The sequence below is a fragment of the Cupressus sempervirens genome, chromosome 10, assembly GCF_028749045.1.
Source record: "Cupressus sempervirens isolate cs-2001-9-10 chromosome 10, ASM2874904v1, whole genome shotgun sequence".
NCBI classification, from domain to species: domain Eukaryota; kingdom Viridiplantae; phylum Streptophyta; class Pinopsida; order Cupressales; family Cupressaceae; genus Cupressus; species Cupressus sempervirens.
The window spans coordinates 148,791,597-148,802,013 of record NC_143127.1 but is presented as its reverse complement, the minus strand read 5'-3'; positions in this window follow the sequence as shown (position 1 = coordinate 148,802,013).

Genomic DNA, 10,417 nt, shown 5'->3' with positions numbered 1-10,417 from the left:
TGTAAATGTATTTATAATTTTTTGTGAGATTAGAGCATTAATAGTTAAAGATTGAAAGTTGCAAAGGTTGAAACCTATAATTCCATCCCATTAAAATGTTTATTCCAAATTGACTGCTACTAGGCTTGAGCAATACAAATTTGTAAATGCCATGGAATCTAGCTTCATATTAAAATTTTCAATTACTTAAGAGTTTCTTAAAGTTTCTTAAACCTTTTTAAAAAGATTATATTCTCTATATCATATCTACGTGCTAATTTATTTTCAGATTCAAATATATTCATTGATATTGTTGCTCATTTATGGATCATGTAATATGGGATACAATTTGGATAATTAATCCTTTTTATTTTTATTTTTTCATGTACAATGCATCCAGAACTAGTGGAATGCAATGATTCATTGACTATATTTAGTTTTGAAAAAAAAAAGAGTTGGGATATTAATAAAATAAATATAAGGCTCTAGATGCACATCCCTTACACAATGTTGCATGCTTTTGGATAGAAGCTCACTGGTGATAATGAGTCATTTGGTATATAGATATATTTTATAGGATTAGGCCACAAGGCATTCCATTTAAGCATTATGATCAAGAAATTCTTGATACTACAAATAAAATAAAAAGATGACTTCATCACCAAGCCTATATCAAAATTCCCTTTCAAAAAATTATCATTTCAAGATGAGCTCACTCAAACTAGAGAGATGAAACCCTATATCTTAGGTTTCTTTATGCCTTGAAATATTTGTTATGAACAATGAGCCAAGACATTTGATTTTATGTAGAAAAACCCTATGGCTCATCATGCAAAAGGCATAAATTCCTTGGAGAAAAGACTAGATAAGCATTCTGAAATAAGGTTCACAAACTGGGTTTTCTTCCTTGATTAGTTTTTCTGCAACATTGGAAAAGTAAGTGGAACTGGAAGAGTTAATTTGAAGCTAACTTTTAATTTATGTGAATTACACCCTAGTTCTTCATATCAAGATACTAGATCATTCATTATTATTTTCAAAACCTTTGCAATATCTAGTGGTTCAATTTCAAAACCAGCTACTCTTGGTATGTTTCCTTTTGTATCTAAAAATAACTTCAAGAATTTAGCAAGTTTATCACCAAAAATTCTTGATGATTCCATCAAATGTGATGAGCCTTTGTCATATATGTCATTCTCTAGAGTGATCTTTTCTTTTAATAGTTAATTGATGGAAGAAATAAGGATGGCATTGAAGTTAAGAAGATGGGTTATATATGAGAACACATGAGCAAGTCTATCCAATCATTCTCTAGTCATTTGACTAGGATGTAAGTGGAATAGAGATTAATCCTTAGATGGTGCAATTGTAGATAGTTTTCAGGATACATACTCTTAGTGTATAAAAAAAAAACCTCCAAGACTTCCTTTGCTCGATCATAAATGCCAAAGAAAATTTTAATCTAGTTTTAAAATATTTTACACATTCCTTGGTTTTTGAGTTTTTTTCTCCAATTAAGCTCATATTCTAATTTGTAATCCCTTTGCAAACAAAGTGAGAATAATCTACTCTTTGTTGAAATGCACATAATGTCTGTAGAATTTTCCCTAATGCAATCTACTCAACAATATCGGGTTCCCATGCCACTGGTCAGCATGAATAATATTCTCTAATAGATAAATATTTTTTGGTTTTATGTCATTATAGGGATGAATATTTTTATTATACTAGAATTAACCCTTGCAAGTGTCTCCTTGTTTATAAAACAACTAAATTTGTTGCAATCAACCTTAGTCTTATGTTGACTAAGCCAGCTTATACCCATGATGATATTATAAGACCCAAGAGGTGTTACATACAAATTTAGTTCTGTAGAAAAGTTTGGAAAGTCCACTCAGGCCTCAAACTGACATTGCTCTATCCTAGCCCTTGACTGATTTGCATACTTTATGATCCATGGATTTTCCATAAAACTAGTTCTTATAGGAAATCCACTCAATAGCTTTGGGGATATAAAACATTGTATTTCCCTTGTATCAATTAGTACAGAAATAAGGTTTTTGTAAATCTTACATGGGCTTTCTATTGGACCTAGTTGTTGTTCTACTTATCGATTATCTAGCGCTGCATGAATCCTCTGTTGGTAGATAGTTTGTTGCAATGGTAATGGGGGTTGAGATGGCTAATTGGTATTTGATCCCCACCACAAGTAGAACATCTTGATAGTGGTCCTTTCTTTTCATTTTTTTTACTGCTCTTGGTTATGTTGGAATTACCCTTGAATTATTTATAACTATTTCCTCTAGGCTTTGGTTTTCCAAAAATTATTTTCTTTTGGAACCCTGAATCTGATCCTTTTGCGTTCTGGCTAGTTTTCCTCTTGCTATCTTGGATAGGGTCATCCCTTTTTACTTTGTGCTCCTAATAGATAACTCTCTCGAGATCTTCCTCCATAGTTTGGAGAGTGAGAACATCCACTACTACCCAATCCTATTGTTCAATCCCATAATAATCTTCCTAACCTAAACAAGTTCTTGCATTTTTGATATGGGTTACATACTTTAGTAATCAAGTGAACTCCTAGTACTTGTGTACTAACTGTATCACCTATTTTAGTAGAGTACAATGAACACTAATCTATAAAAAGCATTCTCAATACTAAAAAAACAAATAAACACTTAAGATAGGACCAAAGAAGACAAAATTGAGGAAAGTAGACCAAAGATGGTAAACTCCTCAAGTGCTTCTCATGATGACGAAGCTATGTCCCTGATGGATAGTGGATGTATGCTCACGATGTGCTCAAGCTCCAAATGGATGAGTGATAATCAAATATGAGTGTGGATGAATGATTCAACAATGAAGGTATGGAGGGTTTTCAACATTATAATAGTATTTTGGCAGTTTTTAGGCTCTCAAAATAGCATTATAAGTTTGCTTCAAAAGTGGATGATTTTAGTGAAGGGAGAGGCTTCTATTTATAGGCCAAGGGGTGGAAGGATGGACAGTCAGGATGCAAGGATGGCAAGATGGTAAGGGAGGGCTAAGATGCACTCAAAGGGGAACACATGGATTGTGCTTGTTTAAAGCCAATTAGGAGGTGACACATGTCACAAGGTGATTGGATGTGAGAGGGTAGGATATGGGTTGGTCAAAGGAGTAATGAGGGAGGTTGAGCCATAAATGGGGATGGTTGGGTCAAATAGAGATGGTTGGGTCATAAATAAAGATGGTTGGAAGGAAGATGAGATTGTTGACTTTGGCTTAGAGGTGGTTGGGAGGAGGATGAGATTATTGACTTTGGCTTGGGTTAGCAAGTCTTAACCCTTGCTTAAGTTGTGCACATGATTAGAAGAGGGATTAGGATTAGCTTAGGAGTTGGCTAACCTTGTTTAGGGAATGTGACAAGGTTAGGAGGGGATTAGGATTAGAATTGACATCTTCTAGAAGAGTCTAGGCTTTTAGGATGAGGATAAATAACATTTTTTAGAAAATAAATAAAGTTTTATTTATTTCAAGAGTTTAGGTTGAGGAAATATTTATTAAAATATTTTTAATAAATATGAGGATTAATATTTAATCTTAATTAAATATTTTGAGTTGGGATTAGGGGTAGGAAATGATGGGATTAGCCTTTAATCAAAATTAAAGAAGGATTTAGAAGATTTTGGAAGAGGTTAGTGGTCTTAAGGAAATTAGCCAAGTTTTGGACAAAAAATAAATAAATTATTTATTTTGAGATTTTTGGTTAATTTATTAATTAAATAATTAATAAATAAGGAAATAATGTTTAAATAAGATTTAAACATTTTTGGGAGGGATTCCTTAATTAAATATTTTTAATTAAGATAAAGGGATTTAATGGCATAAAAATAAATTAAATAATTAAATAATTAATTAATTAATTAATGATGATGTCATCAGAGATTTTTTTTTCAGAAAATAAAAATACTTTATTTTCTAAAGGATTTTTAGGTGTCTACACTAACATATCCCCTTATTTAAGGTTCTAAAAGTCTAATAGTTTCTAGTTGTAGAAAGTCTGAGGTAACCATTAGTTATTTAAGATAGATACAAACTTGTCCCATGTAACCTTAGTTGTCTTGGTTTTGAGTTCTATGTTAGTGTTTCCCCACCAAGTAGCTGCTTCACATGAAAGGTGGTATATTCCCCATACTGCCTTGGAGGTTTTAGAAAAGCTCTCGATTTCAAATTATTATCCATATTTGTTAACCAATATTATGCATCTTCTCTAAACCTAGGTGGTTTGATCTTTTTAATATCTAATAACAAGTTGCTAACTATTTCTAGTTTCTTTTGTTTCTCAGTTTGTGTGGGTGAGACCTGAGCACTTTTCTTACTATGGCCAAAATTTTCATGTTCATATCTAGGTGGATGTGAGGATTGCATCTCCTCATGACCTCACCCTATTTGGGCTATTAGGTCATTCATTTTCTTTTCCATGTTACCCAAATTTGTTTGTGTGTCTTGCAAAGCCTAATGTAATAGATCCAAAGGAATTTGGGGGTTGACTTCATTGTATAAGGTGTTCCTATTGCTATCCATGTTTCTTTCTTTAAAAGCCCCTGAAATGTAAACAAATTTCTTAAATCAATATCATGTTCATACTTAGATGTGTATATGCTTGTTCAAAGAAAAATACAAGTCAATAAGATTTTATTAATTGCCCATTTTATTACAACCATTAATTTGCTAGTTATATCTATAAAAAAAAACTATTTACAAAAATCTCCTCTTTTGAGGATACTACAAAAAGGAATATTAATTTAAATTTTCAGGTATCCTATTCCCTTTTTTTTAAATCTAGTGCTTATCCTACACTATCCAAGTTTTACTAAAAATCATGCTAGGATAAGTCTATCGAGCATTCCATGCCTTGATAAGTTTGTCCCTTAGTATTGCCTTCCTAATGGGAGTACATCTAACCCTTTCCTTCATTTGTATTATGAATTAATTGGTAAATATTTTCTTTATATTAATAGAGACCGAGAGGTCAATATACACAAAATAATAAAGTGGCATTTCCTTAAGAAAAAAAGGTAAAGAATAGAAATATTCTATTCCAACTAAAAGAAAGCTAATAGATAACTACAACTAACTAAATATTAGAAACATTCTAATATTTACAATATGTTACAAATAGATAACCATTAGCTAATAATAGATGCTTATCTATTATCGTGATACCATCCCTTAATGGTTAATCTATCCACAACACCAAGTTGTCCTCTGAATTTGACAAACTTATCAGGACAAAGAGGCTTGGTGAGAATGTCTGTAGTCTGATATGTGGTAGGAATATACTACAAGTCTATTGTCATATCTTCAACCAGTTTTCATATTTAGTGACAGTGAACATCCACATGCTTAGTTCATTCATGGAAGATTGGATTTTGTGCTAACTTGATAACACCTTGATTATCAACAAACAAAGTGGTTGGTCTTACTGGTGAGATATGCATATCCCCAAGCATCTAACAAAGCCAAATAATTTCACAACCGACCTTTATTGTCCCTTTGTATTGACCTCTATAGAGTAGAGAAAAATTGTCTGATGCTTCTTACTGGTCCATGTGATGGCTCTATATCCCAAATTTAATACATATCCATAAGTTGACTTATTATCATCAATAGAGCCCACCCAATCTAAATCTATAAATCTATTGAGTCTAGGATTAGAACTTTGAGAGTAAAGGGGTTCATAATCTGAAGTTCCCTTCACACAATGAAGCACACACTTTCCTACCATTCAATGATCCAGCTTTAAGAGCTATCATAAAGTGTGAGATGTAGTTGACTATGAAGCTAATATCAAGAATAGTAGCAGAGAATTAGATCATGCTACCTACTAGTTTCTTGTATGTAGTATCATTAATTGGAGAAGAATTAGACTTAGTTGATAACTTGAGACCTTTCTCCATGGGTGTAGATGTAGGATTGCAATCCTACATACAAAATTTTTCTAATAGAGCCCTGATATATTTGGACTAATAGATGAATATACCAAAAGACTGTTGTCCAACCTCAACACCTAGGCAATAATGCATGAACCTAAGATCACTCATATCAAAAGACTGGCATAAATTCTATTTGATTCCCTGAATCAAAGATGTCAAACTACTAGTAATGATCAAATCATCCACATAAATAATCAAAAGGATAATGTCACTATCAACAATCTTGATGTATAAATTTGAATATGAAGAACTCTAGAAACCTTTTCACTGATGTACTTATCAATTTTTATGTACCATGCCCTAGGGGCTTGCTTCAAGCCATAGAGAGATTTCACCAATTTGAGACCCTGATGGTCTTTATCAACAAGATTAAAACCAAGAGGCTACATCGTGTAGACCTCTTTATGGATATCACCATTTAGGAAAGAACTCTTGATGTCCATCTGGTAGACCTTCTAGCCAAATTGTGCTATCATGGATAGGACTAATTTGATTGTGCTCATCTTTGCAATAGGAGCAAAGGTCTCCTCCTTATCAATACCCTGACACTAAGAAAATCCCTTCACAACTAAGAAAGATTTGTACTTATCTAAAGTACCATTAGATTTGTATTTGATTTTGTAAACCTATTTGCAACCAGTGGGTTTCTTCTCTAGTGGAAGATCTAAAAGGATCCATGTATTCTTCTTCAGGAGGCTCTAGTATTCAAATGTCATGGCCTATTCTCACTCTAAAATTCCTTTAGCATTGAAAGATGCTTGAGGTTCAAACACACTATGAATATTGGCCATGAGAGCAAAGTTAACAGATCACTATTTATGTTTACCCTATTTTTGAGTAGTTCTCCCATCAATGAGCTCATCATCACAAAGATCATCAAGTTTCTCAACCCACCACTTAGGCCAAATAGGAGAATGACCAACATTAGTATCAGGAGATGCTTGGAAATTAGGTTCCTCATTAAAAGAATCTAGATCTTATGTAGGTAAAGCATCTATAAAGTGAGGTAGTCTTGTAGGAGAAGTTGGAGGTGTCTATACAGGGATCACTAGTATAGCTAGAGATGCAAGAGCTATTGGAGCACTCCCATTGGGTGGACCTAATGGAAGCCTAACTCCCAAATCATGAGCCTTAATAGTCTATCTTCCTTGATTAGTTGTAAATACCTTGACTCTTTACTTTTCCAAAGGCTTATGGAAAACACAACATTAGCAATAGAATGGGTCAGTGTGGTAATCCATCAAAGACCCCTAAATTGAAAGGTAGAACTCCCTTTAGGTGCAAGATATGTAGTGAATTTTGTTTTTGGGTTTTTTTGTTTTTTTTAGGGGTGGGGGGGGGGATGCTCTTAACTAGAGAGCAAAAGAGGCTAAAACCAAGTTTCTTAACACTTTAAACAACCTAGTTAAGGAAAGGGATTAACTCATGAAATGAAATCTACTCAAATCTTATTACGTAGATTAATGGGGATGTGCAGAACTATCTATGACAATAGGAAGAAAGCAAAGATACTGAAATTAAAAATTCTTAGATTGAAGAGTTAGCTAATGATTGGATAATACCTAGATTGTCTCATTCTCAACTACTCCTACACCAACTTCCAACTTCTTTATGTAGAGGAAAAAACTAAACTCACAGATTATAATGAATAGAAGACATACCTATGCTAAGGAAAGTAGAGCATACAATCTACTGAATGAAAGAAATAAAACTGGGTCCATTCACATTCATTCAACTGTCAGCATTTAACACATACATTCCATAAACACACTTAGACTAAATGAAAAACAAAACTTAAAAAGAACTCAGAGTCTCACATAGTAGTCCCAACTATAGGGGTTTTCCCAAAGTAAATTATTTTGATCTTATTTTCATCATAAAATATTACATTTATAGGCCTTCTCAAAATGGTGAATTACATCGAATGATTATTCTATAGAGCATCTCTAAAAATCTAGACTAAAAATAGGACAAGCTTAGACCATTGTCCACTACAATGATTTGACAAAAAGCTAAAAAAAGCTAAGATTAGAAAAGAGAGGGGGAATGGTAGGCATCAAAAATATTATGTATTCTTGGGGGTTACTGACTCCACTTTGTATACCTTCATTGCATGAGTTACTTTATCAAGCTCCTTGACACCTAGAATAAGGATGTTGTCAACTTTGATAATCTAATAATCATGGATCTTAGTAAGCTCATCAATTCTAACCACCCCTGATTGGAACTTCTTCATCTCTCTTTTAATGTTTACATTTGCAACTGATAATTCTTGAATCTTAGTCACCTGGAAGTTGAGTGGGTCGATAGGCTCATTAACGAATGTCAAGAATGTGGACTTCATCCTCTCAATGTCTACCAAATTTCCATTAGTGGACACAAAAGATTTAGTGTACAAAATCTTCAAATATTCAAACAACTTATTCATGATCTTTTACATGAGGTCATGCACCATTTGAGTTCACTTGCAGATCTTACAGAGCTTTCAATTACAAACTCTAAGGATTGCTTCTAGTGGTAAAGTGACTTTTGACTAGTCTTAAGGATTCCATGAGTAATGGCTACATTGGTTTTCATATCTATCACTTCCTATAGAAGGGAAAATTTCTCTACTAGCCTATCTATTTATCTTTGTATGGTTGCTTGATGGTCTAAGGTGGCTTCTCTAAGCTTTTGTGCATCAAGTACTAGGTTTCCTAGATTCTCAACCAATGTGGGACCTTGGGCTTTCATCTAGTCTATCCATGCTTGACCTACTTACCGAGACTGCCTTTCTTGCTGTAATTTTAGTAGAAGGTTATTGTTCTCTTTTGCATTTGGGTTGAATTGGCTAGAAGAGGTGCTCCCAAGTGTAGACTTAATGTACTCTACCAATTATCTATTGGAGGCCTTTAGTATGTCATTTTCTACTCTTAATTCCTCCAACCTATCTTTAATCTTCTCATTAGTTGACTTCGATATATTTACCATGGAATCATGAACATGAATACCAAGGTCCAATATTTTGATCTGATAATCATTAGACAATAGCTCATGAAATATTCCCTCCTTTTGTGGCTCTAGAATTTCAAATAACATATGCCCAGTTCCTGAATTTGTAGACAATATAGCTATTGTCTTCTACTTCTTAGCATTCTTTGATGGCTGGGAGCATGTGACTTGCGTGATCAAGACCTTTGATGGAGCTACATCCTCATGTCTTCTCTTTTTCCTATCAATAGTCTCCTTAAGCAAAGACTCTGTGGATAACACGTTGATGGAAAATTGTAGGGCCAAGGGATCAAACAATTTTCTCAAGATCAATGGAGTTGGGTTGGCTTGAGAAGCAATAGGAAAAGAAGCAACCTTGGTCACAGAAAGGGCTAAGACATCCTTTGGCTGAGAGGCATCCTAATTTTGAACATTCATTGGATTTTTTTCTACATCCATATTGATAACTTGGATTGGAGAAGAAGGTTTTTTCACAGTTTTTTCTTGTCCCTTTCCTTTTTCTTCATCACATTCCTTCTCTCTTACATTCCCTATATTTGGAAGGGAACCAACTCCACAAGTATGAGTAAGTGGTACATTCTTTTCTATGGGTTGGTCTCCTCCTTGACTAATGGATTGTAAAGGGCCAATAGAATTTGTTGAAGTGGTTTTTGTAGTTGTTGCTGCCACAAATTGACCTCCTCTAGCTAAAACTCCATCTATTGAACTAGAAGTTCCAATTCTTTTCTTCCTTGCTTGAGTACATTCCACCCATTTACTTTTCCTTTTGATAATTCCTCACATGAGAAGTTCCATTTTTTTGATGACTAGGCCCTTAGGTGTCATGGACAAGATAGGAATTCCCTTGATCTTCTCATAGGATGTAGGGTACATATACGCTCCATCATCTACAAGATCAAAAACATCTACATAATCATTGTAAAATTTAATTTCCTCAATAGTTAATTGCGACCAAAATCTCTCTCGAGTTTGGTATTTGCCAAGACATATAGACCATAAATCCTCAATATTCAAGATATGACTATTGGCATATCCCACCTTCAAATGATCCTTCACAAAATTCACTAGATCAAACTAGGGCCTAAGAACTTTGTAATCCAACAACTTAATCTTACTCTCAAAACTTTTCACCAAGTTTTGGGCATCCGATCTGGAGGCACATGTGTATGGTTCCACCATGATGAGAAAAGGAATGCCTATAATCTTCTCAACATTTGAACATAGAGTGTTCACCTCTAAGATCTTTCGAGACAATTCCACTAGAACCACCTTGTCTTTAGGATATCTAGGCAGGCTCTTGGGAAATCCATCATAGGCTCCTATTCATAAATAGGAGAAGCTCAAAAACTAGATGAATGGACATCTAAATTTCCTTATAGCCAAAATTTCTTTAGGTGAAAATCTTCTTTCTGGACACCCCTACAACTCATGACAAACTCATCATAATTTTGGATGCTATGAAGATCAAG